Genomic DNA, 26852 nt, shown 5'->3' on the forward strand with positions numbered 1-26852 from the left:
AGCTGCAGTCAGCATCCTGTTGCTTGCACTCACACAGGGGCTCGCTTCTCATAATAACATAAAAAATCTCTAATGTTGTGTTTTGCCACATGCTTCAGCAAAGCATCTCTCACTCCCAGTCAGTCAGCCCCCCTCCAAACCGCCGACTCTTTTCCCCAATCGTGTTTACTAAACACTGGTAGGCTCAGCAAGCTGTGGCCAGGGAGCGATGAGCTGTGGTTTTGTTGTGAAATGTGTGCTTATTACCACCTTTAGACTACCAACAGAAAAAACAAAAGGGGTAAACTATGTTCTGCTATTGCTCTGGAGTTTGTTTTCTGCTCCTTTGTTGAGGAAATAATGTTGTTTTAGCTGTGTGTGCTCAGGAGTGGGCGACTTGTCATTGTAGGGGTGTTTTGTTGTGAAATGTGTGGCGGTTGACGGAGGCAGTTAGCTGTCTGATTAGCTGGAGAGCTAATATCTGCTATTAGGGGCTATTCTAGTTGGACAGCACCGTTTTTGTTGTGGTAGATGCCAGTCGTTTGTTGATGTTAGTAGGAGAGAGGTAAGGCACTCAGGAGCGTGCAAAAATGTCACATCCGTTGGATTTTTGTGGAAAATCTGGCCCATAGAACATCTGACACTTAAAAAAGACTGGGTTTGCCAAAATTTAGTTTTTTTCCTATGATAGTAATAACAGAGATGCAGCCATTCTTATGAATAAGAATATCCCTTTCATATGTGAACAGGAAGTGAAGGACCCAGAGGGCAGATTTATTTTGGTGACAGGTTCAATTCTTGGCCAAAATATTACTGTTCTAAACATATATGGGCAAAATACGGGTTGACCTCATTTTATAACACGTATGATCTTAATGTTAAATCAGTACTGTAAGGGCCAAGGTTTTCTATCTGGCGAGGCATCAGTGGAATCTGCAGGATGCACTCGACACGTTTCGGAGCCTCGGTATCAAACATAACGCCACTACTTGACGCTCTGGCTAAGCTTCCTCACAGATTGACGCCTTAAAAAAAGCTATTTGCAGCTCTGTATGAAAAAAACAAAACAAGATGTTGTCTTTGAATAAAACATTAAAAGACAAGATGTTGATGTTATGTATGGTCCCATGGTTCGGCTGCTCCACCCATTTCTTGGCTTCTTCGGTGATCCTGATTGGTGTGGCACCTGGTCCAGCCCTCCGATCCAGACGCTTCAATTGGGGAATTGAGCCTATAAATGTTTGGCCAACTTGTCAGTCGGGTGGCTGTGATTTGATGTGAGCAGCTTGCCGCTGTGTCTCCCAAACTGCCTTTACTAGAAAGTGTTTTGACTCTGTATGGGCTCGATTTCAATGTTAATTGAGGCTCTAGTTAATTACCTGCAGACTGGGCCAGGTATAGTTTTCGCTGATTACTGATAACTCAAATGCTGACCATCTTCTTTGTTTAGACACACTAGGCACACGGGTGCTGTTTAAATAACTATTTTACCAACTAAATCTGGTTTTATGTTGCTTCCCTTTTCCCTAATGAGCTGGGTCGTAACAGTGAACATTCTGATTTGATGCCTCAATCAGAGGCCCATAAAAGTGAAGTTAGCATCTCTTCTGTCAATAACGGACTCTTCTGGACACTTTAAATCGTTATATTACCTACTGCAAAAGACTGAATCTGTGTTAAATAACAAAAAATACATTTATTTATGTTGATTTTCAATGTCAATAAACATTAATGAATTATAGATTAGTGTACATCTCCAATTTAAGTTAAAATAAGAGCTTGGTTGAGTGCATCAGGCACTTTTCATCAGATAAAATAACTTTTCTAATACATGTCTTGTCTTTTATCCGATTGTTCAGAAGGATGAAGCTGAAGAGAGAGAGAGTGCACCATGGCAGTGTTTGTCCTCAGGGAGGAAGAGGATCCTCTTCACTCACTCACCCAAGACTGGGATTGTGATTGAGGGTGTGGAAGTCCTCAGTGAGTTGCCCTCCGTCACACATGCATGTGTCATGTTGTTTGGCCTTGTCTATGTGCTAAACTTATCCAAGTGAGCTCTAACACACTTTTGATGCACTGCAAAAATATTCATGGACATTGAACCAAAGCAAATGATGCACTGAGTGTTCGGTCTGAGTGTTAAACTCTGATAAATCTGTCACACACTTTTCGATACAACATGTTTGTGTTCTAGTTCAATGCTTGTATTCAATAATAAGCCACATTCATTCAGCCTTCATCAAAATTTTTGGGGCATCATATTCTAAGATAACTGGAGAGTCCAACATTTCTGATTTGCTCCGTTTTGAATACCTGTTTAAAAACAGAGAGTCTACTATGGCATGACTATTTTGTTGCACTGATGGCATAACACTGCAAATGCAGAAAATGCTGAATTCACCATGACCAGCTATTGTATAGTGAGAATACTGATAATGTTGTCTCACTCTGGGATGAGCCTTTAGCCCAAGTCACTAACATTTGTGACTATAATGTTTTAACATTGTTAGCAATTCAGTTATTATTAAAATCCTCAAGTGTTATATTAAAGGAGAGATGTAGATATGAAAGTCTTTGGATGAGAATTAGTCTGAGGGCCTTTGAGTTTCATCTGAAAGTAAAATTCTGCTTTGATGTAATAGTAGATTTTAGATTTTTAGAAAGGATGAAATGAAGTTGTTGAAAAGCACAAAAATGATTTGTATTGACCTGCATAAACTGACCTTTTATTATTTTTATTATTTAAAATGATTTATATAGTTTCATTCAATGTAAAAACTATACCTAAATATAATAGTAAATTTTAGGTTTTTTGAAAGTGAAAAAATTAAATTGTCACTAAGTGATAAATCATCTTTTTGGCTTGTGTGAATGAAAAGTAAAAATATCGATTAAGATTTAATCAAAATCAAAGGTTTCAACCATATCATAAATATGCTTTGAGAAAAAACTAATACATTTGGATGTAATAAATTAGAGTAATTATTTAAAGTTGATCCAAAGTATCATTTTTATCAGTGTATATAAAAGTAAAGTTAGCATCTTTTCTGTCAGCAACGGACTTGATTACTGCAACTTTGATTAGACTGGATGGAAAATCACGAGCACACTTGCTAACACACACACGTACACACACTTCTAAGTTCTAATTAAAGTGGTTGTGATGACAGAGCTTAGAGTGTGATGTACAGTATTACACAGCAGTCAGTATCACATTCACAATGATGTGTGTGTATGTGTGTGTCTATGAGAGAGAGAGAAAGAGAGATAACAGCTCTATAATAATCAGTCCATTGGGAACGGCAGAGCAGAGAACTGTGACAGCTTGTCCGCCAGCTAACTGTCAGTTGCACAAAACACACCTATGTGCAAACACACACACACGCACACACACTGATGCTAATCAAACCATATAGTGGTTACATTTGATCCAATGTCAAAGTACTATTTTAAGATGTTTTTTCACTTTATTGTAATATGCAGTATATGTGAGATGTGGGAATTGTGGTGTTTGTGGGGGTTAACATGGAGCAGTTGAATGAGAAACAGCTTTTTAATGACAACATGACAGCTGATCTCTAATTTGCATCATGAGGGTAAGAATTGGCTGCAGTTGTTGCAGCAGCAGTGATGATGCAGGATATATATATGCCACTTTTTTACTGTAAAACAGTTAGATGGTAGACTGAAAGGCAGACAGATTGACAGACAGTCAGGTATGGAGACAGACAGAGCCTAAGGTGGTGTGTTTGCATCGCTCCTTCATCGTCTGCAGGTTTTGATTCTGTTTGAAGTTCTCCTTTTCTGCGATGGGTTTTGTTAAGTCTTGTCAGATTGTTCTCTCTCTCTCTCTTTTTTTTCTGAGTTGTCAGGACAAGACGTCTTTAATCTTCCCTATCCACCGTATCTGCAAAGAAAACACAAATACAGCTCTTTTCCTTTTTTTCGGTTGTAATGAGATGAAACAGACAAGCTGTGTCAATATTCCAATAATTGAAGGTTTACTTTGATATTATAGTTACTAGAGGAGATGTTAAAGAATGGTATATTTCAGATCTTTAATTGTGTGAGCAAATCAGAGGTATGTGGAGGAGCAGATTCATTTATTAAAATTTTGTCTTTACATTATGCTGCAAACCTCTTTTTCTCATACAGCTGGGAGTTAACATATAACACCTTTAACAAAACAAAACCATATATTCTACTTTAGATTGTAGAGCTTAAAGACCAATTGTGTTGGTAAAAGATATTTCCCAGAAGTAACGTATCACATGCTTTTAGCGAGAAATCTACAGAGAGGAGAGTTATACAGAGCAAACAAAACAGCTTTAGACTCAACTGAACTGCACTAACACGGCAGAAAACTGCACAAGTGCAGATCAGAGAGAAATGTCATTGAACGTCCTAATCTTCAGTGACTTTGTTGGAAAGATCTGAAATCCTTGACCGTTAAAGTTAATCTCATCATAATATGGGTCTATTTTCCAGCTCACAGTTTGCTGACAGAGGAAATCATCCTGCTGGGGAGAAACCAAGCGTTCACACTGCAAATTATCGGTGACCCCGATGCATACACACACACACACAGACACACACACACACACGTGCATGAACATTACAAAGACAAGAGCACCATCACACTCATACACATGCACACACACTAATACTAACATAGAGAGATGCAGTAAATGAACAGATGTACAAAGAGGACATGCTGATAGACACATGCGTATGCACAGATGGACACACATGTGTCCCAAACTGAAATCACACCCCAGCACTTTCATGTACTGTTAGTGGTATTAAATATATGCTATATTCCAGGAAATAACATTGCATGTCTTAGGAGAAGTCATGTGCAGGGTGGTGAGGAAATCCCATCTCTCATTGTTATAAAGTTCTTGTTAAAGTCATGCCACGTTCACTGTCAAGAGTCGTTATCACCCTGTATCCTTAAAAACAACAAATAAATAAATAAATAAATACAATTTTAAAAAATCATGTGATACATTGCACATATGGACTAGAGATGATGAAATAAAACAAAATAATTCCTGTGTTTAATCAATGCTGTGAAGCCTGACCTTGAGTAGCACAGTATCTTATGATTACTGTAAAGTGCTACCAATATTTTCAGTATTGTCTTTGTGATTTGTATCTTTGATTAGGAATGCTTAATCTCACTTGACGCATGTAACATTCACATTTGGAACAACTCAATCTTTTTATGATAATTAGACTGCTTTTTGGGGCATTTTGTGCCTTTATTATAGCAGCAGTAGACAGATGACCAGAAACGAGGGAGAGAGAGATGAGTGACGACATGCAACAGAGGTATGCAGTGGGGATCGATCGGCGGATGTTGTGGTTATGTGTGTCTTAACCAGGAAGCTACCAGGGCGTGCCATTAAACAGTTCTTCAACTGTGAAGCTATTGTCTGTTTGTCATGAATCTTAGTGCCGAGGCAAAAACGCTATTATTTTGAAAATAAGCCGGCCTTATATTTTAGGCCTGCTTATTTTCAAAATAATAGTGCACATACATAATTTAGTAACAGACTCTTGATGAATATTGCATTTACTGAGCTCTTAGACAGAAACAAATTACTTAAATGTCAAACATATGCAGGAGAATTTCCTAACTTGGTCATATTTATTGATTATTTCAGTCTGTGTTGGAATGATCTAACTTTACAGTTACCAATATTTGAGTTTGTCATTGTTTAAGTCTTTAGCTCCTTTTCAGGATCAACAATGAGGTCCAACCTGATTACTGTCTTGTCTAGGCATGGTTGAACAAAATGTGTACACTTATTAAACATTAAAGGGTGACACATAAACATAACCCACACACGCACACACACTGCGGCCACTGATAAGACCCTGTACTGTAGTGTGTAGAGAGAATGAGGCAAAGGCAGTGCAAATGCAGGGAAAGGCAGAGTGCTCTAAAAGTCACTTACTATTTGGAGAGCTACTTAGTCAAGGTCATTATGGTAGAGAGTCTGCATGTGTGTGTGTGTGTGTGTGCCTCTGCATATGTGCATGCTGTGTGTGTGAGAGAGTGTGTATGTGTGTGTCTGTCTAGCAAATACAATAATGCAACCATTTTCAGCTATACCAGAGTGCAGTAAAACCATTAAGCATCAGACAGAAGTGCTGACTGTAGATTACAGTGGCTCTAAATCTGAGCCAGGCATTATGAAGCCACTGTGCTCCATAAAACTACTGTATGTGTCATTTTCAACACCTATTAATGTATTAATGTAGTATCGCATACCTACAACAAGCAACATGTTGTATTACTTATTATGTCAATAATTGCTAATAGAAACATGAATGTGTCAGCACATGTTGGTAATGATTTTCTTGCCTGGAGGTAGTCAGAAGGGGACAAAGGTTTGATTCTGGCAACAGCCAAAGCATCTAGCCATGTTTAGGTGTCCTTCAGTTGACCTAAAATGAACATACAACACATATTGGTTTTGGTAGTCTCAGTTTTCAGCCCAGGAATTATGTTCATATTGGACAAATCTGAACCCCGTAATTTACATCCAATGGCTAGATTAAGCATCAATGCAGAAGGCAGTGTAGCGAAACAGAATTTTATGCAGGAGACCAGACTTTGCATCCCTGTCACAGACTTGTTACTACAGGTAACATTCACTTAGTTGAAAAAAATATATATATAACCACAATCTTTTCCTAAACATATTGTATTGACATTGACAAAATATTGGCATTGAACACAATTCAGGGTTTTGCTGAACTACCCAAAACCAATGTTCTTGTTTGGTGATTGGGTTGCAGTATTTGTAATACTCTGTTTGTTACATCATGTGACATCATCACGTACATCACGTACACCATATAAAGCATACCTCACATATGACAAAACATAGTAAACATAGTAAACAAATAACATGAAAAATCCTTCAAAAATTAATAATAAAAATGGAAAAAATGGAGAAATTGCATATTTTTTATAAACCTGGCTTTTATATAGACAGTTTTATACTCATTGTTATTCCTTTGCCCATTTTCAGTTTTGCCCTCTACAATAAGATAATGATTGACAAACAAACAAAAAGCCACAAGTGTCAGACTCTCCTTCCTTTCCTTTACAGCAAAAACATGACTTACTGAGACACTTCAGTAGAACCATCATTAATGTTATACATACATATTCATTTTTCACTGTCGGTCGGTGAATGCGTCACGCGGACTCGTGTGAGACAGGCAGTATCTTTTAAGAATTTTAAAAACATTTTTTAACCAAATACTTTATCTGAGTTAAACACAGTTATATAAGTCATGGATGGATATCACAAAGAGAGATTTTGAACAGATTTTTGGCATCGAGGCCTACTCTGTGACTGTGTTACAAGATGTCACCCAAAGAAGATAAATATCCAGAGGAGGAGCTAGTGACCATGTCTACTCTTTTACAGAGATCTGCTGGAGCAGCAAAATAAGAACTTTAAATCCTGTGTTGAAATTATCTCAGATGCTGTGCATAAGAGAGTGGACAGTGCACTTAAAGAGACAAGAACTCAAGACTAGTCTAGAGTTTGCTCATGAAAATTGGAGTCAGGACAAAGTGCTACGTGAAAATGGAAAAAAAAATGAAAGAACTGGAGGAGGACCTGGCAAAATCTGTTGGGACTCTTGATGGGATTAAGAACAAGATGGACTATTTGGAAAATCAATCATGGAGGAGCAATATAATTATTGACGGTGTCCCTAAGGAAAAAGGTGAAAACTGGGAAATGTCATAAATGAAAGTACAAGAAATACTGAGAAAGACATTGGGCCTGAATGTGAAGGATATTGAAATAGAACGGGCCCATAGAGTAGAGGAGTTTGATGAAAGTGGGCCAAGACATATCATTGTAAAACTCCTGCGCTACAAGGACAAGCAGATGATACAATCACTGCCAAGAAACTTAAAGGAACACGGATTTACATCAATGAAGACTACTCTGACCTTATCAAGAAGAAAAGGAAGGAGTTGATGCTTGAGCTGCGTGCTGCCTGGGAGAGGGGTGATTCTGCAGTGCTGAGGTATGAAAAGTTGATCATCAAACCCAGAAAAAGTTTGTGATCTATGCACGTCTGACTTTATGACCAAGGCGACTTCTTATCCCAAATAATGACACTGAGCCCTTTAAAGCTCCCAAACAAAGGCTTGGTAATTGCACATGTGAACATCTGTAGCATAAGGAACAAGACACATGACTTGAATAATCTGGTGCTTGCTAATTCTATTCATATACAGTATTGGCGGTATCTGAAACTCATTTAGATTCATCTATTCAGAACTCTGAGTTCTTGGCTAATGCCCCCCCCCCCCCCCCCCTTAGGAGGGACAGAAGTATTGGGGGGGGGTAGCAATTTTTGTACCAAGCCATCTTCCTGTTAAACTACATTCTGATTTATGAATGATGTAGAAGCATTGTGGGTTCAGGTACATCTACCCCACCTGAAACCAATAGTGGTGGGCTGCTGCTACAGACCACTCAATCATTTATGTGAAGTGATTGAAAGAGTCTCAGTCAAACACATTTGCTTGCAGATATGAACATAGACTGGATAACCTTGGATAACCCAAGGAAGAAAAAAATATTATCACTAATTAGTGTTTGTCATTTATCACAAATTTTTTCCTTCCAAACAAGAGTTTTCCCTAATCAGGCAGGCCATACTTCCTCTACATGTATTGATCATATAGTATACACTGATGTCCCTGAGCTATGCTCAAATACAGTCTGTGTACCAGTAGGTTTAGTGACCACAATATGGTTGCTCTCAGAGGAAATTCCTAAAGCAAAAGCCAAAGTTATATAGACAATCATGCAAAAGATTTGCTAATGATCACTTTGTGGAGGATGTTAGAAATGTTGATTGGAATGGTGTGTACAGTGCTAACGTTCCAAAGGTTTCCTTAACTGATTTCATGAATATATTTATGGACATTTTTAATAGACATGCAAATATTAAAAAGTTCACAGCTAAAACTAAAACAGCACGATGGATTAATTTACCTCTGAAGAATTTAATGAAACAGAGGGGTGAAGCTAAATTGTTGGCGGTAAAATTGGGTTTATTGGAGGACAGATCAAAACACTGTAAACCAAAAACCAAGTAACTAAATTGAACAAAAGGAAGAAGAATGGATATTATAGGCAAGGAACTGACCGTAAAAAACATGAAGGTAAAACTTTGGAATACCTTGAATAAAATCATGGGATGGAAGAATGCGCTTCTTTTGTTGAATCAGATGGTATGTTTTTAACTAAGCCCCAAGATATTGCTAACTATTTTAATGTCTTCTTCATCAGTAAGGTGAACAATCTGAGGCAGAGCCTAGGTGGTACTGATTCTAACCCTTGTGAGCTGGCTAGTAATGAAATTATGGATGGTAAAAATTGTATCTTTAAATTCAACTGTGTTGAGGCTACAGATGTTAATTTATTACTGAAGACTCTTCCTGATTACATCAGTGCAGGCACAGACAATCTTGACAGCAAAGTGCTAAACATCTCTACTGATTACATTTTGGGTCCCTTAAGTCACATATTGAATACATGTCTGCTATGTGGAGTGTATCCTAGACTGTGGAAGGAGGGAAAAATGAGTCCATTGCTTAAGGATAATAAGTTACGTTTCAGTGGGCCTAATAGTAGATCTATAAGTATTCTTCCTGTGCTTAGCAAGGTTATGGAAAGGATTATTCATGTTCAGATCCAAGATTAGTTTAACAATAACACCTTGACCACCAAATATCAACATGCATACAGAAAGGGTTATGGGGTTAAGGGTCTACTTGTACAGCACTTATACAAATGACTGATGATTGGTTGAGGGAGATTGCTGACTCAAAAATAGCGGGAGCAGTTATGTTAGATTTCAGTGCTGCGTTTGACTCATTGATGATGATATTTTATTTGAAAAGCTCAAATGTTATGGTTTTAGCCCATCTGTGACTACCTTGATGAAAAGTTATCTTTTCTCTAGAACAAAGAAGGTCTTTTACAATGGTAGTCTATCAAATTGTAGTAGTTTAGCATGTGGTATACCTCAGGGAAGTTGAGTGGGACCGCTCCTGTTTTCAATTTTCATTAATGACTTGCCCTCTGCTGTAAAAAACGCTGGTATAACAATGTATGCTGATGATTCCACTGTGTATATGCAGCAACCACATGACATAAATTAAGTTTTGTCTAGTGAGTTGAATGTAGTGTATGATTGGATCAAAACAAATAAATTTGCCTTAAATATATCCAATACAAAAGGTATTGTCTTTGGGTCATGACACAAATTGGTTTCTAAGCCTAAACTGGAGCTTTCCATATCTGGTGAACCCCTACAACAGGTGGACAAAGCTAAATTGCTGAGCCTGGTCCTTGACAGTCATCCGGACAGAGCGAGCACATTAATACTGTTGTTAGAAAAAATGGGCCAAGGCATTGCAGTCAGAAGAAAGTATTCTCCTTATGTACAATCACACATGCTGGGTCAAGTTTCTAAATCATTAATTTTGTGCCACCTGGACTATTGTTCAATAGCATGGTTGTCTGCATCCAAAACAAATCTTGCAAAATTACAAGTCACACAAAACAGAGCTGCTGGACTTGTTCTGGGCTACTCTATTAGAACTAGCACTGAAAAGTTGCACTCCAGCCTCTCATGGCTCACTGTTGAGCAAAGGATTTCCTCATTTGGCCACATCTTTCAGCTGCACCATTAAATCAAAGATGTCAACATTTTTATTTGACCAAATAGTTTACTATAATAACACACATAACCACAACACCAGATTTGCCAGTTATTTTCACTTGCCATATGTATCTATTTATTGTATCCTACCTATTTAATCAATGTTAGACTGATAGAATAAATGTCATAGGACCATTTAGCAGTATTTTAAGGTATTAGGTTAGTCTTAGATGTTTTGTAGGTTGTAAATGTTACTGTATAATACATGCACTCTTTTCCATTTAAATCTAGATAAAAATATATAGACTAAAATATATATTTACTATCTGCTTAGTATCTGGGCCCCTATTCTCAAGCTTCAGATAGCTTATCAGGGTGTGCCATTTCACATATCTCCATCATATCTTATATGATTGTACTTAAACTTATTTAAACTGATTTGTGAATAAACTGAAACTGAACTGAACTGAACTGAATTGTGGTGGCCGGCCTAAGGACTCGTTAAAAAAATTCCAGTCTATTATGGCTCGTTTACAGAACCATAATAGACTGGAATAGGTTACCCTTTAATATCCGCTTAATAAAAAATAAATCATCATGTAATATGTTGTGTACAGTATGTGAGGTGTGGACCCCAGGAAGATAAGCTTATTGCCATAGCATCAGCTAATGGGGGTCCTTTAAATAAACAGATAAAATGTTATGAGTAACACCTGTGCTTCTCCTACTATGACAAGTCAAAGTGTCTCTTGTGAAACAGGCCTATTGTACATTGACATTTGACACAAGAGGGCAGCCACCCTCTTGGTTTTGGATGCAAAATGAAAATGTATAATGTCTTTAAAATCACATTATTATTATTACTCCAAAAAGCTATATTGTTTATCCTTTACGGGACCCTTACTTTTAACTGGAAATATTTGTCTTGGTGTCTCTTACAAACAATTAAACCATAAACATGCATTTAAGTAAATGGTATATCAAGCATTTCCTGTAAATAAATAAATAAATAAATAAATCATATTCTTTATGGAAATAATATGATGATTGGCCTATAAGAACTCTACAACAGCCTAATTTCCTGAAGATAATAGTGAAAAATATCTCAAATACACAAGAATTAGTCTGTATAAAATTATACACTTGCCAAATAGCTACATAGCATTTTCAAACATGATAATTTGTCAGAATTTTATACATTTAGTTAATTTGACCAGTAGTTGTTTATTATCATTACTTTTTTCCTTTTTTTCTCCAAATGGCCAACGTCTTGCTTTGGAAAACAACTTATGTGGTATCCCAAGCATTACTTACACTTTCATTTGCAAATGTGTTGAATATGTAAAATCCTGCCATAAACTGCGACTATGTATGATGAACATACTCATGCAACCATTTGCAACACAACAGAAGCTCCATTTAATGTGTGTCTGCTCTGCACTACAGTATGATTAAATAATAACTCAAGTGTTACAAAACCACTTGAGACGGGGATTCCTTACATAGGGACAGGACTGACTATGTGCTAATGGTTCAACTGCACAGTCTATACATCCCGCCTGGCCATTTTCTGTTGATGATCAAATGTTTGGGGGATGATTGATCTCAAGTTCACTCCAAGAGCTAAGCCGGGAGGGAGAGGAGGGAAAAAAAAGGAGGAGAAAAGAGAGCAAGACAAAAGATTGAGTGGAAAGAGAGTGAGAGTGCAGTTGGGGAAGAGAAAGAGAGAGATAAGCAGCATGTGTGAGCCTCTAACCACCAGCTGACACTCTTCATCTGTTGTGTTGTGTCTGCACGCCTGTTTCACCATCGGAGTACTGTGGGTTTGTCTGAATACATCAAAACAGCCAGAAAAAAACAGAGAGTGAAAGAAAGACAGAGGGAGAAAGAAAGAGCATTTTCTTAGAGAGACTCCGCCATCAGCTTTCTGTCTCACTTTCTCTTTCTTTCATTTCTCTCTGTGTAATATCATTTCCCCACTCTGTCCTGCTTTTATCGCTCTGCCCCCTCCTCTACACACCCCCACCTCCCTCATCCCACACTCTCTCTCTCTGTCTGTCTCTCTCTCAGTGTCTCCTCTCAGAAGCAGAGTTGGGAGTTGGGAGCAAAAGGCAGGAGACAGACAAGATAAAAGCTGTTTCCTGATTCCTCAGCTCTCAGCTTCTCTGCTGTCAGGCAAGAAGACAGCTAGTCAAGACAGAGAATTTCCTGCTGAATGTATCCCTGCACAGCTGCTGTCGCTAACAGGCAGACAGGATGAGAGAAAAGAGGTGGGGAAAGACAGACGCATGCAGAGGCAGAAAGACAGTTAAGCAGATGTATAGACAGGTAGATAAAGAAGCATATAGAAGGAGATCCTGCAGACGCCAAGACCAGCACTCGAGACCCCTTTTGGTAAAACTGGTGATAGGGTCACTAATGATGTCCCACAGAAAGGAAGAACAAGTAGTATTGATGTTAAGAACGCACAAACAATAACATACACAGTGATATTTACTGGGTAGCTAGCAGTAAGATGGTAATGTTTCCTTTAAGTGATGGAGAGAGTCTGCCTTTGTGTCTTCCTGTGTCTGTGATGTCTTGTGGTATACTGTAGACACACATACACACTTCTACCCTGACACTATCTTTTGAAGCCCTGTACTCAAGCTTGTTGTCTTGCCAATTGTTTTTTTTTTATCTGAAAAAAAAGTGTCTCCAATTCTCCAAGCAGACATGCAGTGCAGTAGACAAACTGTTGTTCTTTAATAGCAGAAGTAGAAGCGTCAAATGTATACAAGCCCACAGAGCATTCTGGTGGTCTCCTGACAGTCTGGCAGAAATGTCACAACCTAACTTTAATACCAACAAATATCACTTGTAACAGAGTGAGAGGGGCATCAATTTCCTGTGACTGCCACAGGAAAAAAATCTTTTTCTTTATGGAAATATTTGACAAAATAACCAGACTTGTTTGCAGTTTTGCTACATCTAGATTATCCACACTGACCCATCATATTATGGTCCTGCTTAGGGTCAAACTGTGACTGTCCTAACCCTCAGCCAAGCTGTGTTCACACTTTGGAAGCCTGTTTGATGCAGCATATGGAGTAATTCAGGCAAAATTGAAGGACCGATGTGTTTTTTAAAGGGGACATATCATGCATATTTCCAGATCTGTATTTTTATTCTGGGGCTCTATACTGAAATGTCTTGGCATAAATAACAGTTCAAAAAGGCTGTTTTAGCTCCTGTCTTCTTAAGGTGTCCTGATGAACTCACTCTCTTCTGATTGGTTAGGAGGCTATGTAAACTAACAGCAGTAATCAGATTTCACTACTTTTTCCTCTTGTTCTTAACTCAAAATTTCAACTTCTCAAATACATCTGTACATGTTTAAGCCAAAATCTGATCGAAAATATGCAAGTGATCTTGAACAACCCATGGAAAAACCTTAGCAACAAAAAACACTGATGTCAGTTTGATGGGAAAGTAGAGGTAAGTTTGCAAACGGAGTGTTCAGAGCAGCCTGAAGCCCTGGCTTTTGACTTGAAGGTTTTACATACATTCACCTCATGTTTTGTAACTTTGACCATATTTAATATAGACATCCAACATTATAACAACATACAAAAGCATATTATAACCCCTTTAAAGATTTTCTATGTTGCTATCATCTGTGCTCTGCTGTTATATGGGAGCTTTTGCTGTTATTGCAAAATTTAGTTCCTGAAATTGCTTTTCTAGTCAGGCATTACAAGGCTTTTATGTGTTAACATAGTCATGGAGGTTAATGACCCCTCATGTTCCAAGAAATGTGCTTAGATTTAGACATTTTTCAGCATTTCTTTTTATCAGCTTGTTTTAAAATATTGCACAGGGGAAATGGAGGGAAAACATGCAGCCGTAACTGAATAAAGAGGTGGAGACAACAGGTATTTATTGCAGATTGGACCATTAACCTGTAATCATGTCAACGCCAATTGCTGTGTCCTTCCCAGTGTATGGAAACATGGTCAAAGCCACATAACAGTGTGGAGTGCAGTTATCCAGCCTGATGAAAATTCAACACGTGTATCCTATTCACTGCATTTTACAGCACGTCCACTGGTTCATCTCTGACAGTGCTTCCCTTCCATGAGCCAGTATTTTAGCATTGCCACTTTGCTTGATGAGCACACACCTGAGTACACACAATACTCCCTCTGTCACACTAAGTAACACGCTTTTGGCTGCTGATGCCACACAGATACACATCCATCACGCTGTTCAGTGTTCACTCTTACATGTTTCACTTAATTATTCAATACAATTTCTCAGTTTGGTCATGTGTATTGACACTGACAGTATTCCTAAAACACTGCAAAAAAAACAAAAAGACAAGCTGACTAAGTGATTTATCATGTATTCTCACTCATCAAACTTGTGTTGAGACACTATATTCACATTACTGCACTGCACACGCCATTATCAGCATGTTTCCAAGCCTCACAGGACAGACAAGACTGCACAAGTTGATCACAGCATGATACATGTCTGCACATCCTCTCCCTGATAATAGTTTACACAGAGGTTGGTGCCACCTTGAATGATGCCAAATACTCAAACCGACTAGTGTGGCACAAGTCTGTGAATGCCAGCTGTGGTGGCAAAGTCAGTCTACATAGTGAGATTACTTGCTGAGACTGCTAGCCAGTGTTACTCATGCCTTAACCTTTCAAAATTTTCCGTGTCGATCAACAGCCTGGCTCCTCTCTTTATGAGGGGAGTCCATGCAGTCATGTTCTTGTTTAAAATGCATTTCGACTTTAATAACCCTCTTTATTACGCAAGAGCAGCTATGAACCCAACCGTGGCTCTCTGGAGCTGCTACTTTTGATGATATAGCTGCAAAGCAGAGACAGTTACTCTGTCACTGTTCCAAACATAAGAAACCAACAAGTCCTAAAATTAAACAATGTTTGACCATGTGCACTCCAGAATGACACATTGAAGCGTTTTCTAATCTAGCGCCACTATTGGTAGTCATCAGCTGGACGTCATTGCCTGTTCTTTCCAAAACTGTTACAACCACTGTTAAAAAGTAATTCTGTTTTATGATGTGACAACAGTCTGCTTGGTTAAGGTCTACTTAGGTTTAGACACAAAAAAACACTTGGTTAGGTTTAGGGAAAGATGATGAGTTGGGTTAAAATGATCACTTTGTTAAGGTTAGAGAAACATTCGGTGTGGGTTAAAGTTACAACCTCCTTAAATTTAGCAACCTTCATTGTCATGGCTACAATAATAACCATGGGGTAAAGGTTAGGGGATGATCTTAGTTATAGTTATTTAAAAAACTGTTTTGACTCACAGTTGGAAATGTGACGCTCAAAGTTGAAAACAGGGAGCAAACAGTGGTCTCCAGTGGTAAAATCCACTGTTGGGTTATAGCCTTCATCCATCCAACTTGCTCCAAATGTGGAAATTTGTCGACATATAAATGTTACCTGAATTGCGCCACTCCTCCGCGTCATAATTACTATGGCTGCTACATGGCATCTGTCATTCAAATGTAACTATATGTCATTTTTGGGCGAATAACAATACAACCTTCTCTTGGGACAATCTCTGAGAAACTGATAGGAACAAGAAATGTCTTTGCTCAACTTCCCTTATTCTTAACTTCTTCATCAGACAGGATGACCAGACACATCTCACGAGAGTACAACTTTCTCTCCTTTCATGATATAATTCACTTGACACCAGTGATTTTTTTTTTCCTGACACTGTCTGAGCCATAGTAGTTGACATACAAGAAGAGCACTGTCCCATCAGATGCAACAGCTCTCTCTCGGTGGAGTTGATATCGTTCTCTCATTCTTTTTTCTCACATCAACATCATTTTTGTCACCCCCTCTCTTGTGTCTGTCTGTTATATTGTGATCCTCTGACTGCAGACTGCCCGTCTCTGTTTTTCTACTCTCTGCCTTCGGGATGTAGGCCCTTGCTTTTTGTGCCTTTTGTGTGAAATGTGTTTGTGTATATGTACGTGTGTGTGTATCCCCTCAACCCCATAGGGGCTTGTATATGAGTCTGGCCCTCTCTCCCTGCCATTGTTACGCCAGCTTTGTGCCTTTGAGCAGCTGTGAGCGCGTGTTTATGCCCATATGTGTGTGTGTGCAAGCGTGTATGAGCATGTGTGCTGTAGGTGCGTTTGCATGCTGTATGTGTGTATGTGTTTATTGTGTGTATGTGACTGTGTGCGCAGCTTCGTTCTGCCAAGACCCAGCTCCTCTCTGTGTCCGTCCATTGTGTCCAGTGTTGTGTTCAGTGGCTCTGGGCATTTGGCCGCTGTAGAGGACAATGCAGAACAGACAATAGTCGCACAATAGATGAGATACTCTGTGGCGCAGCGGGATGAGGCACCTGCCTTGTACTTACAGCTCCAGGAGTTTGAGTCCACATGACAATCTGTTCTCATCTCTCCAAATCTTTCTGCCATTCTCTTTTGTGTACAAGATGTAATGTCCTAATCATGGCATGTAACAATACCTAATTAATTATGCAGTATATTGAAGTGCTTAAATAGCATCAGGTCCAAATCTGACCGGCAGCCAAGGTTGTGAGATGTGTGTGTATGTGTGTGAGGGGGTATTTAGCCATCTAGCCATCATGCTACACATCCACCCTCCCCCTTCAATGACCTCCTTCATCCAACAGAAGCCAACTGGCAGCTTGACATCCTGTATCTAAAATCTATTAGTCATTCTTCCTCCGTCTCAATAAGCCATCAGTGGTTTTGGTTCTGATCCAAATCAATCCTGTTCTGACACTGACCTGAATCATTCATCTCTCCCTGCTGTCCCTCTCTATCTTGCTGCCTCTCTAACAGTAGGAGTGTGTAGCCAGCTGCCAGCTAGCATCAGTCATGTTGTCAGGGTCTGGCTCTGGGGCTGCTGTTGGCTTTGAGGGCAAGTTCTGCCGCGAGTTTCTCTTCAAGTCTGTCCCTAAACAGCCTTGATGCACTGACAGCATTTAGTGTTGGCCTCGTCACGTGAACTGTGGAGCAGAATTTTAGGACCCTCTACACTGATTTGGTTCAGCTGATTTCAGTCGTGCTAATGCTTAGAGACGACATCAGGCGGCCATCCAGAAATTATAGAAATGTGATTACATACCAACCATAGACTGTATATAAAGACAGATGTAGCCAGGTGTGACATCACCCATTGGTTTGCATTGAAGTTGGTTTGAAGCCAAGAGATGCTCCTTATGGTTGGCACTATCTTTTCAATTTGGAGCGAGGACCTTTCAAATAAGGAGTGAGGGGTTTTGCCTTTCACACTCTGGAAATACTACCTCGGAGCAGAAGAAGCTTCTTGCCTTTTACCTCTGAATATGTTTTGATCACTCATGTTAGATTGATTATGGTACATGGTGGTGGTGTTTTTTCAGTGCTCCCATATTTAAAGCAAAGCATTAGTTCAGGCAGAGCATTGACTTATTGATGCATCATCTGTTCAGCTACCAGCTGACTAGTTACTGTACATCCAATGATATTCATGCATGCAATGCACGTTTGAGGCAGCCTCTATAAGTTGTCACCTTATTATTACACTGCTGACTCTCACTGATTGTTGCCCACCACCCCAACCTTTTCTTTAAGTCACTGAAGCTTTGGTATTTTGTATTTGACACAGAGCCTTTTCCAACAAATCACACTGCGTAACTATTTGCAATAGATGGTTAAATTCTTTGATGTAAGTATGTCTGACTGAAAGGCTCATTGTAGCCTTGCAAGTGGTTGGTTAAGCTTCCTCACTGAAGAAACTCTTTTTGCTGATGTGGCTGGTATGGTAATGCACAGCATGAACAGCTGTTTCAGGTTCATAAAGGCACAGAAAGTGATGTCTCACTGAAAAAGTCTGAGCATCATCTTGATGTCTGGCTCGCATATTGTTTCGAGATGTTTGTGGTTTTGAACGTAACATTGAATCACAAGTTCATTGTCTTGACCTGTACTGTACATCAATACTGTGTGGTGAGCAAACAGCTGACAAACCCCTCAGATTCCATGCAAGAGAAAACAGCTGCTTCTTCAACTTCAAAGCAAAGTGATTAGCCAAGTACCTAAACTAACATCATGTTCCCCACTCCAAAGATCGGTGTCACATAAAGTTAAAATTAGATTTTGTTTGTGTAAAAGCAGCTGTATTGTGTAGTTAATATGTTCTTAATTCCTCTTTCTTTCATCTGGTTTACTCATCCTCTCCTCTTCTGCACCAGATGTCATTTACCTGCTGTCTACTCTCCAGGGACATCAAAAAGACTGTTACAAAATTAAGAAAAGATCCACTCCCCCACACAGTTATCTTTCTCTTTCTCTTCTCTTCGCCCTCTCCTTCTCTTTCCAAACCTATTTCTCTCTCTCTCTCTCTCTCTCTCCTTCCTTTCCTGTTTCTCTGAGATCAAATATGATCTATCTCCCCAACATGACAAGCAGTTTACAGCTCTTGCAGGCCTTCAAGATTAAAAAATGGAAAACTATTCTGCTTTTTTAGACATATTTTCCACCAAAGCCCACAGAGTCTCCTCCAGATTTAATTGGCCCTATAAATAAAACGTTCCACTGCAAAAGTCGTTTAGAGGGAGAGAAATGGAAGGGAACACACACACAGACAGAGATACAGAGAAAAATGGTGAGATGTAGGGATAGCAAGAGAGATAGAGAAGACATACAAAGAGTGAGGGTGTGAATTACCGCAGTAGATGAATGTAATTACTGCCTGAGCAGTGTTCAGACAACTGACTTAGGATGCAGACAGACAGTAACAGCTTCATCAGAGCAGCTGAGAGAAGGAGGGGTGTGTATATGCATGACAAAGGATCTGTGGGTGCCTCGCAAGGAGATGGAGGTGACAGAAAAAAAACAGATGCAGAGTGAGGAAAACTTGCAGAAAGAGAGCGAGCAAGATGAGGAGGTAGAAAGAAACAATGACAAATGTCTGTGTGTTTGTGTGTGTGATCTGTCATAGGCTACTTTTGGGGACAAATTTCAGACTTAGGACTAGTTAATTGGGGGTGGCTTGTCCAATTGTGGACAAAAAGTTTGTTCCCAATTAGGAAAAGCTGATTTTTGGGTCAGTGCTTAAAGTTAGGGATAGGTTAAGGGTAGGCAAGTAGTGGTTGCGGTGTAGGTTTATGGTAAGTCTCCAGGAAATGAATGTGAGTCTATGTAAGGTTCCCAAAAGTAACCCAAGACAACGTGTGTGTGTGTATGTGTGTGTAATAATAAACATCTTATAATACAACAATTCATAATGTTTACATTTTGTGAGGCAGTTAGAGATGTTTATTAAAATGATGAATTTTTGACCCTTGTAATCTGTACTATTGTTAAAAAAGTATCTTCTTATATACACTATATGGCCATAAGTATGTGGACAACTCCTGGTTGCTTTTTATGGTGGGCTATGCCCCTCTTCAAATGTAAAGACTCAAACACTTGAGGTGCAACAGGCCGCCATTCATCGTGAAGTCCAGAGGGAATCAAACAACTTCTGAACAGAAGCACAGCTGTTTTTTTTTTCTTGACTCCTATTCAACTAATGAACATAAAAGTGCTTCAAATAAAATGGCAGAAAAAATGAACATTGCAATCAACACCTGCTCTGTTTAATATGATATAATTTATTGGGCTACCAGGACTTCAATAAGAAAAACATGGAAACACACTGTTGAGGAAATTAATGACTTTTTTATGTGTCAGTATGGTGGCAACCAGGGAAAACAGAGTCAGAGTATGAAAACACACCTGCAAGCTTCATTCTCATGACACACAAGAGAGACTACTACTTTGAGATTGTATGTGTTAACAATTCCAATTAAGTGAAATCCTTGTGCACAAAGAGAGGCTTACAAAGAAATCGTTTTCCTAATCTGGCGAAGAACCTGACTGGCCAGCACAGAGCCATGATCTCAACCCTGTCCAACACTTTGGGATCGCCCACTGTGAGCCCGGTCTTATTGCCCAATATCATTGCCAAAACTCAATGATGCTCTTGTGGCTGAATGGGCTAAACTCTTGTGAAAAGCCTTCCCAGAAGAGCAGAAGCTGTCATAGCAGCACATTAATGCCCATGTATTTGGAATGAGATATCTAACAATCACATACCTTTTTGGCTATTTGGTGAATCTTTCAGTCAGTTTTAGCCACAATTGACTTGTGATCACTGTTTTTGTTGCTATTGCAGTCTCTGTGTTTGTTTATTTGATTTTTGAGAGTTTATCACATTAATTTTGATGCACCTGCAACTCAGGTATCAAAAGCTGTGAATCACAAGTACAAAAGCAGCTGTACTCAAAAGAGTCATTAAAATGAATACCAATTAGCTGTGTGTGCCAGCTCTAATAGATGTTTGAAAGTCAGACTTTTTAGGAGTGAAATTTCAGCAGCGACATAAGGCAACCTAAAAATGAAGCCAGATAGTTGCTGCCTGAAATTGCTGGTACATCAGTTACACACATGGGATAATTTTGTAGTGTGGCAAGAGGAAAAGTCCAAAAATCACGATGCCAAACACAGGGCCAAGAGGAACACTGGTCACACAGGTCATGGTCAAACTGTCGTGGAAAACTGGCGAACTCCCCCGTGTGTGTATGCATGAAATCATCAGTGTTTATGTGCATGAGCGATTTGTATATTTGCATGTTTATGTCTTTGTATATGAAAAAAAATCTCACAGAGAGCATGCATAACTGTAAGATTTGTGTGTGTTTGTGAGTGTGAGACAGAAACAGAGTGTAATCATAGCAGTGCAGGGTGTTGACTCTACAGGGATGTGCAGTAACATGCCGTCTAATTAACAGTGTCCTCTCCGTGGTGAGGCTGGTTCCCACAGCCCCAACAGCCATGATTAAAAGAAACACTCTCAAAGGACGGGAAGCGCTTCCAAATTCACTCCAGATACTTCCTGGAAGCCATCCACACACAATCAACCATCTCATCTTGACCAGAACGGACGCTCTTTTAACTCCCCGTCTCACTCTGTGGCTGGGTCCTTCTCAAGTACGCATACACTCTTCTCTGACTTTCTCTCTCGCTTCCTTCATCTGCCTTTTTTCTCTCGACTCCTCTTTTCCCACAAACACTCGTTCTCTTCCCTGCCCTCTCACTTATCCCACCCTCGCTGTCTGCCAAGGCTTCACATCAAAGCCAATGATTGGTTTCTAACTGTTCAGCAGGCAGTATTTTATCCTGCTTTGTGTGAAGAGACCAAAATAATCAGCATGAATATGGAAAAACCTGCTTCTATGGTAACATCCAGCCCAGTAATATCCATATCAGTCGAACTAACTTGGCTTAATTTGACTTACATACAAACGGATGGCAACACTTTAGTCCAAAGTCCCCTTGGCTTAGAGTCACATTGTAAACACTGACTTTGACTTTTGTGTATAAATATACCAACTTGTCAAGGTTGTTGGCTCAGTGCTTAAATTGACTCATGTACAGAAAGCAACAATTTATACTTCAGTTCTGTTGTTTTCTTGGCACCATCTCCACCTCCTGATGTAAAGTCTCTTCACCTTGGTTTGACTTTTCCGTGCACTATCACTACTCAACGTTGTTGGCTACAGTAAATGTACAGCAAGGTTTCCAACTTTAATTTATAGTTAGTTGAACTAAATTAGTGTCCTGTCCTTGGCCTCAAGTTTTCTTAAAACATACTCATCTGGGATAAAATATCAGAAGTTTTAGGTTTTACATGCATAACTGTAGAATCCATGTGAAATAAAATTTCAACATTGGATTATAGTATCAATACATTTAGTCAACAGGATGACAAGAATTATTGTAAAAAGGGTTAAATGTCCCTTTATGAAACACTAGGCTATAAGAGAATTAAAGGACCATATTAGTGGTCTTGCATGTTTTAGCCAAATAACTACCATGAGTTTACATTGTACATTACTGCTGGTCACTTCCCAAAGCATGCAACTGTACTTCAGCCTTTGTAGTATTTTGCCAAATTTGATGATGACATGTTGAGGTGATACAGTGAATCCAACTTAAAATTCAGTGTCTTGCTGGCTTGGAAGACATGGAAATTACAATTTATCCTTTATGACAATTATCCTGGGACTATATCCTGGCAGAGATATACATTTCTTCTGTGTGTGTCTTTGTTGGTGGGAAACATGTCCCACCTATGAGTGATTCTGATAAGATAGACTCTGCTCAGTCTAACATGCCATTACATTCCTGCTGAATATCAAAACAACACGGTTTCACGGTTTTCCAAGTAAGGCAGGCTATGGCTGATTGCAATCTAACAGCCAGAGTACAATACAAACGCATGAGTAATGATCATTTCACTGTAAGCCACTAACGTTACATATCAGAGGACACGTAAAATAAAACATTACCAATACAAGCACGGGCTCCTCAGCACAACACAGCATCGCAAGTCCTCAGCAGTGCAGACACAGATAAGAATACTGGTGACTGTTGATGACAATGTAAATGTTCTATAGGCAAGCATTTACCTAAAACAGATCAACATAATAGTGCCACAGAATTATTTACAGCAAGCTCAGCTCAGTAATACTCAAACTTGTTACTAGTGAGTAACTGATGCCAGCAGCTTAATCTCCTCCTTTCACCCTGCAGTCCAAGGATGAATTACTTTTGACGTCCATGACCACAACTCAAATCTTGACAGAGAGGTACATTGTGGAATGGGCAAAGTGTTTATCGATAACACATTTTTATTTCAATCAAGTACACAAAGTTTTTGAACTTACTGCATGTCAGCGTGAGAAGTCTAGAAAAAAAAAAGTCATGTCTTTGATTTCAGCTAGATATAGTGGCGTCTGACTCACATACACTGAAAGTATAGATGTGTCTGTTTCATCTCTTTGGTATTACAAACATTTGTAGGTGTGCTTAGTTATAATAGCTACTACTAACACTCATATATACACATATCTATACAAATAGATATCTCAAAACAAGGCTTACCTAATCTGTTGCTGGCCACATTTTGGCCTTTGTCAGGGCTCAAAAACTGACATCCATAGAAAAGTTTGGTCTCACCTTGAACCAGAGCATCTGCAGATTAACATGTTATGATCCACTAAAGTTAGGCATGATAGCAGATGAATTAATCCGTTTTTGAGAGTCACAAGTTTACTTCACTAATTTTGAACATTGCTTTCCAATATCAGAGAGAATACATTTTATGCTAATAACAGATTTTATGTTAGTAACATCAGAGTAGAAGCAGACAGAAAGTGTGAAAAAGACTAATTTACAGCTCTAGACAGTCACAATAGCTCTCCAACCAAGCTGACAGTTAGAGAGTCAGCTAGCTTGGTTGTCAGTTGGACAAAATCTTAACACAATTTATTCAAGAGACGTAGTTTTACCATAGACTTTTGTCTTACAACTGTCTGCAAACCATGCCTCTTTTTTTGGAGAAGTTTATACTACTAGTGGATGGATGGTGCAACAAAGTTAAGTGGCTATGATACCTTCCACTTTTTTGGAGTCATGGCTCTCTATTTATACAAAATTACACTGTTAAGACAGTTTGCAATTAGTCGATGTTGCAAATTCAAGTGTAGTTCTCCAAAGTCCTCCTATTTCTATTGGCTGAATTCATCTTACATAAGGTTTACGATAACAGATCATCCCCTCTTATTTCTGTCAGAGGTGGTGCTGCAACCTATTCCAGCAGACACTGGTCAAAAGCCAGGTACCCTGGGCGGGCTGCATTTCAACTGAAGTAAGAGCGGGACCACCACGTTGAAGCCTGCTTTAACTTTAACATTGGAATGTTAAAAGAACAGCAAATCACCTGTATATATTCTTTAATATTTATTAAAATTGTACACAGTTTTGAAGCATGAACAAAATGGCCTGTGAAACTTAGTCTGTCTACAAAAAGTATCCAGTAATGGTACCTGTTATTGCGTTGAAATAAAGCAGTGTCATTGCTGCTGACACTTCAAATCTACCACGTGCAACATGTCATACAAGCCTCAGATTAGCAGCTACAAATGACGCATTTCAGTAAATTGCTTCCAGTGTGCTTGGGTTTAACTTCAATCAAATTCTCCTACAAACCCTGGACTCACTGGAAAGCTATACCCTGGTTTCATAAATTCTTAGGTGGAGCTGACAAATTGTCTGAAAGGAGGGATGGTATCTGCCATTTGGGGTCTTCACCTCTAAAAATAATAAATTCTGAGTAAGCATATTTTGATACTGCAGTATTAGAAGGAATCCCTACGGCTCAGTGGATTAAGTCCTGTGACATGATGTGAATCCTCCCAATCTTTGTCACATTGTCCTTTTTCCTGTTGCTCAGTGAAATGAATTAAGCAGAAATGCTTTTATGAGGCAGAAAATGGAGGGAGACATACAGAAGGACTGTAGCAGACTGAGGAAGGAAGGGGGAGAATGAAAAGACATATTTCTCTCTCAAAGATTGATAAAAGAGAGATATTTCTGTATCTCCGGGCTAATTCAATGAGTAGTGCCAGATCTCACTGGGGATTTACAGGGCTGGCTTCAAAACAATTAGCTGGAGAATGGGATCCGTTTAAAAGAAGAGGAGACGAGGAGATCTTAATACAGCTGTGGGTATTTCCCCATGGAGGACTCATTTTTACAACCTCCTTGCAGAGTCTCTCTCTCACTCGAATACTGCAAGCCAATCTCCTCTGTCTCATTTCACACAGAAGACAATTTTCTGAAAGCTGCTGTAGGGAAAAGAAAGAAAGAAGGAGATATGAGAGGGTGTGAGGTCTGAGACGGTGTTAGAGAGAGGAAGTGAGAAAGTTATAGAGACTGAAAGAAAAAGATAAAAACACAATTGGAAGGGAGGGAGCAGGGAGACTGACGGTGGGGAAAAGAGAGGACAAGCTCTAACAGTGAGACAAACAAGAGCAAAAAAAAAATCAAAACAGAAAGAAACACACTCAGAGAAATAGATAAGGCTCGGCAGAAGGCAGGTTCTGGTTGTCTGGGGAGCCGGAAGATTGAACATCCCTCTCTCTTTATGAGGACTTCCTGCTTGCTGCCCTCTGTATGTCGAGGGCCAATCAGTGACTCCATCTGTCCGTGGGGGCCAATCAGTCTGAGTGCAGAAGAACTAAGTCAGCACGTCTTTGTCCACACAGGTAATCAAAGACACTGTTAAACGTCTACCGCTGTGAATCCCTTTTCACATGCTCTTAACCCAGGGTTATTCACACTGTAGCACTCACAGTAGAGGCTGCCTTGAGGTGGTGTAGCCCCTTCTCACGTGGCAGCAGCTAACTGTGAGCTGAGTTATTGTACTGTGTTAACCCTTTGACTTTAACCTCAGGGCTAATACTGTGTTCACTAAAATCAACAGTTCCCGACTTGTAAATACCATTCACATTAACATTCAAGTGATTTTCCCTCAAGCTCTTATCCAACTTGGTCCTAAATAATAGAAGTGCCTTAAAACCATACACCTCATTCCAGTCAGTGAATGTGATAAAATCATTTAAAGCAGCACTAATCAATATTTTTAGATGAACAGTGGATTCCATGACCACGTGTAACAGGAACAGTGTTGCTCGTGGTGACAAACCTACAGATAATTATCACCAGTCTCTGATCTACTCGGCTTTTTAGCATCATTTAATTCATTTTGTTGTTAACAACCCTCCAATGTGTTGTTTTGTTCAGTCTTATTGCTTTTCACACTCATTTCCAGCCGCAGAAGGCAACTGTTTTCAGCTAAAAAGTTCTGATAAAGCCACTGTACGCTACCTGCTCAGCGCTAAACAGCCGACAGACAAAGTTAGCGTCTAGCTGGTGAACATGGTAAACAGCTACATATTTCCCTCAGGGGTTGGTGGAGACAAAAAACAGAGTTTAAAGGTGAGTGAGTATTGGATTTACATCAGGGTGACAAAAACGACTACAAATGAATGCTAATACTGCTCTGTCTGCTGGATGTGTGGGCAACTATTAGCTAACAAATTCGCCATATCAACTCAAAAGGTGATCATATGTCAGTGTTAATGTTTATAGCTAGTCAATTGATAAAATTAATTATGGCAGAGTTTTATGGATATACTTGAGCGCAAACGAACATGCACAGTAAGTCTTAACCCTCACACAAGCACCTCTGCGATCAGGCAACCCTCTC

At 39.3% G+C, this 26852-nt stretch overlaps 1 long non-coding RNA gene across 6 annotated transcripts in view; it reads right to left on the reverse strand.

Moving 5' to 3' along the window:
- Positions 1 to 26852, reverse strand: part of LOC137191492 (uncharacterized) — a 152495-nt gene that overhangs the window by 119735 nt on the left and 5908 nt on the right. The window contains exon 3 of one of the 6 annotated variants that reach the window (XR_010930410.1): positions 2923 to 3886. The exons of 4 other annotated variants lie outside the window; for them this stretch is intronic. This is a non-coding gene — a long non-coding RNA (uncharacterized lncRNA). Of the gene's footprint in view, positions 1 to 2922; positions 3887 to 24565; positions 25806 to 26852 lie in introns of those variants that run through there. One more of the 6 variants, XR_010930405.1, reaches the window with a different exon arrangement.

The sequence above is a fragment of the Thunnus thynnus genome, chromosome 10 (genome assembly GCF_963924715.1).
Source record: "Thunnus thynnus chromosome 10, fThuThy2.1, whole genome shotgun sequence".
Lineage (NCBI taxonomy): Eukaryota > Metazoa > Chordata > Actinopteri > Scombriformes > Scombridae > Thunnus > Thunnus thynnus.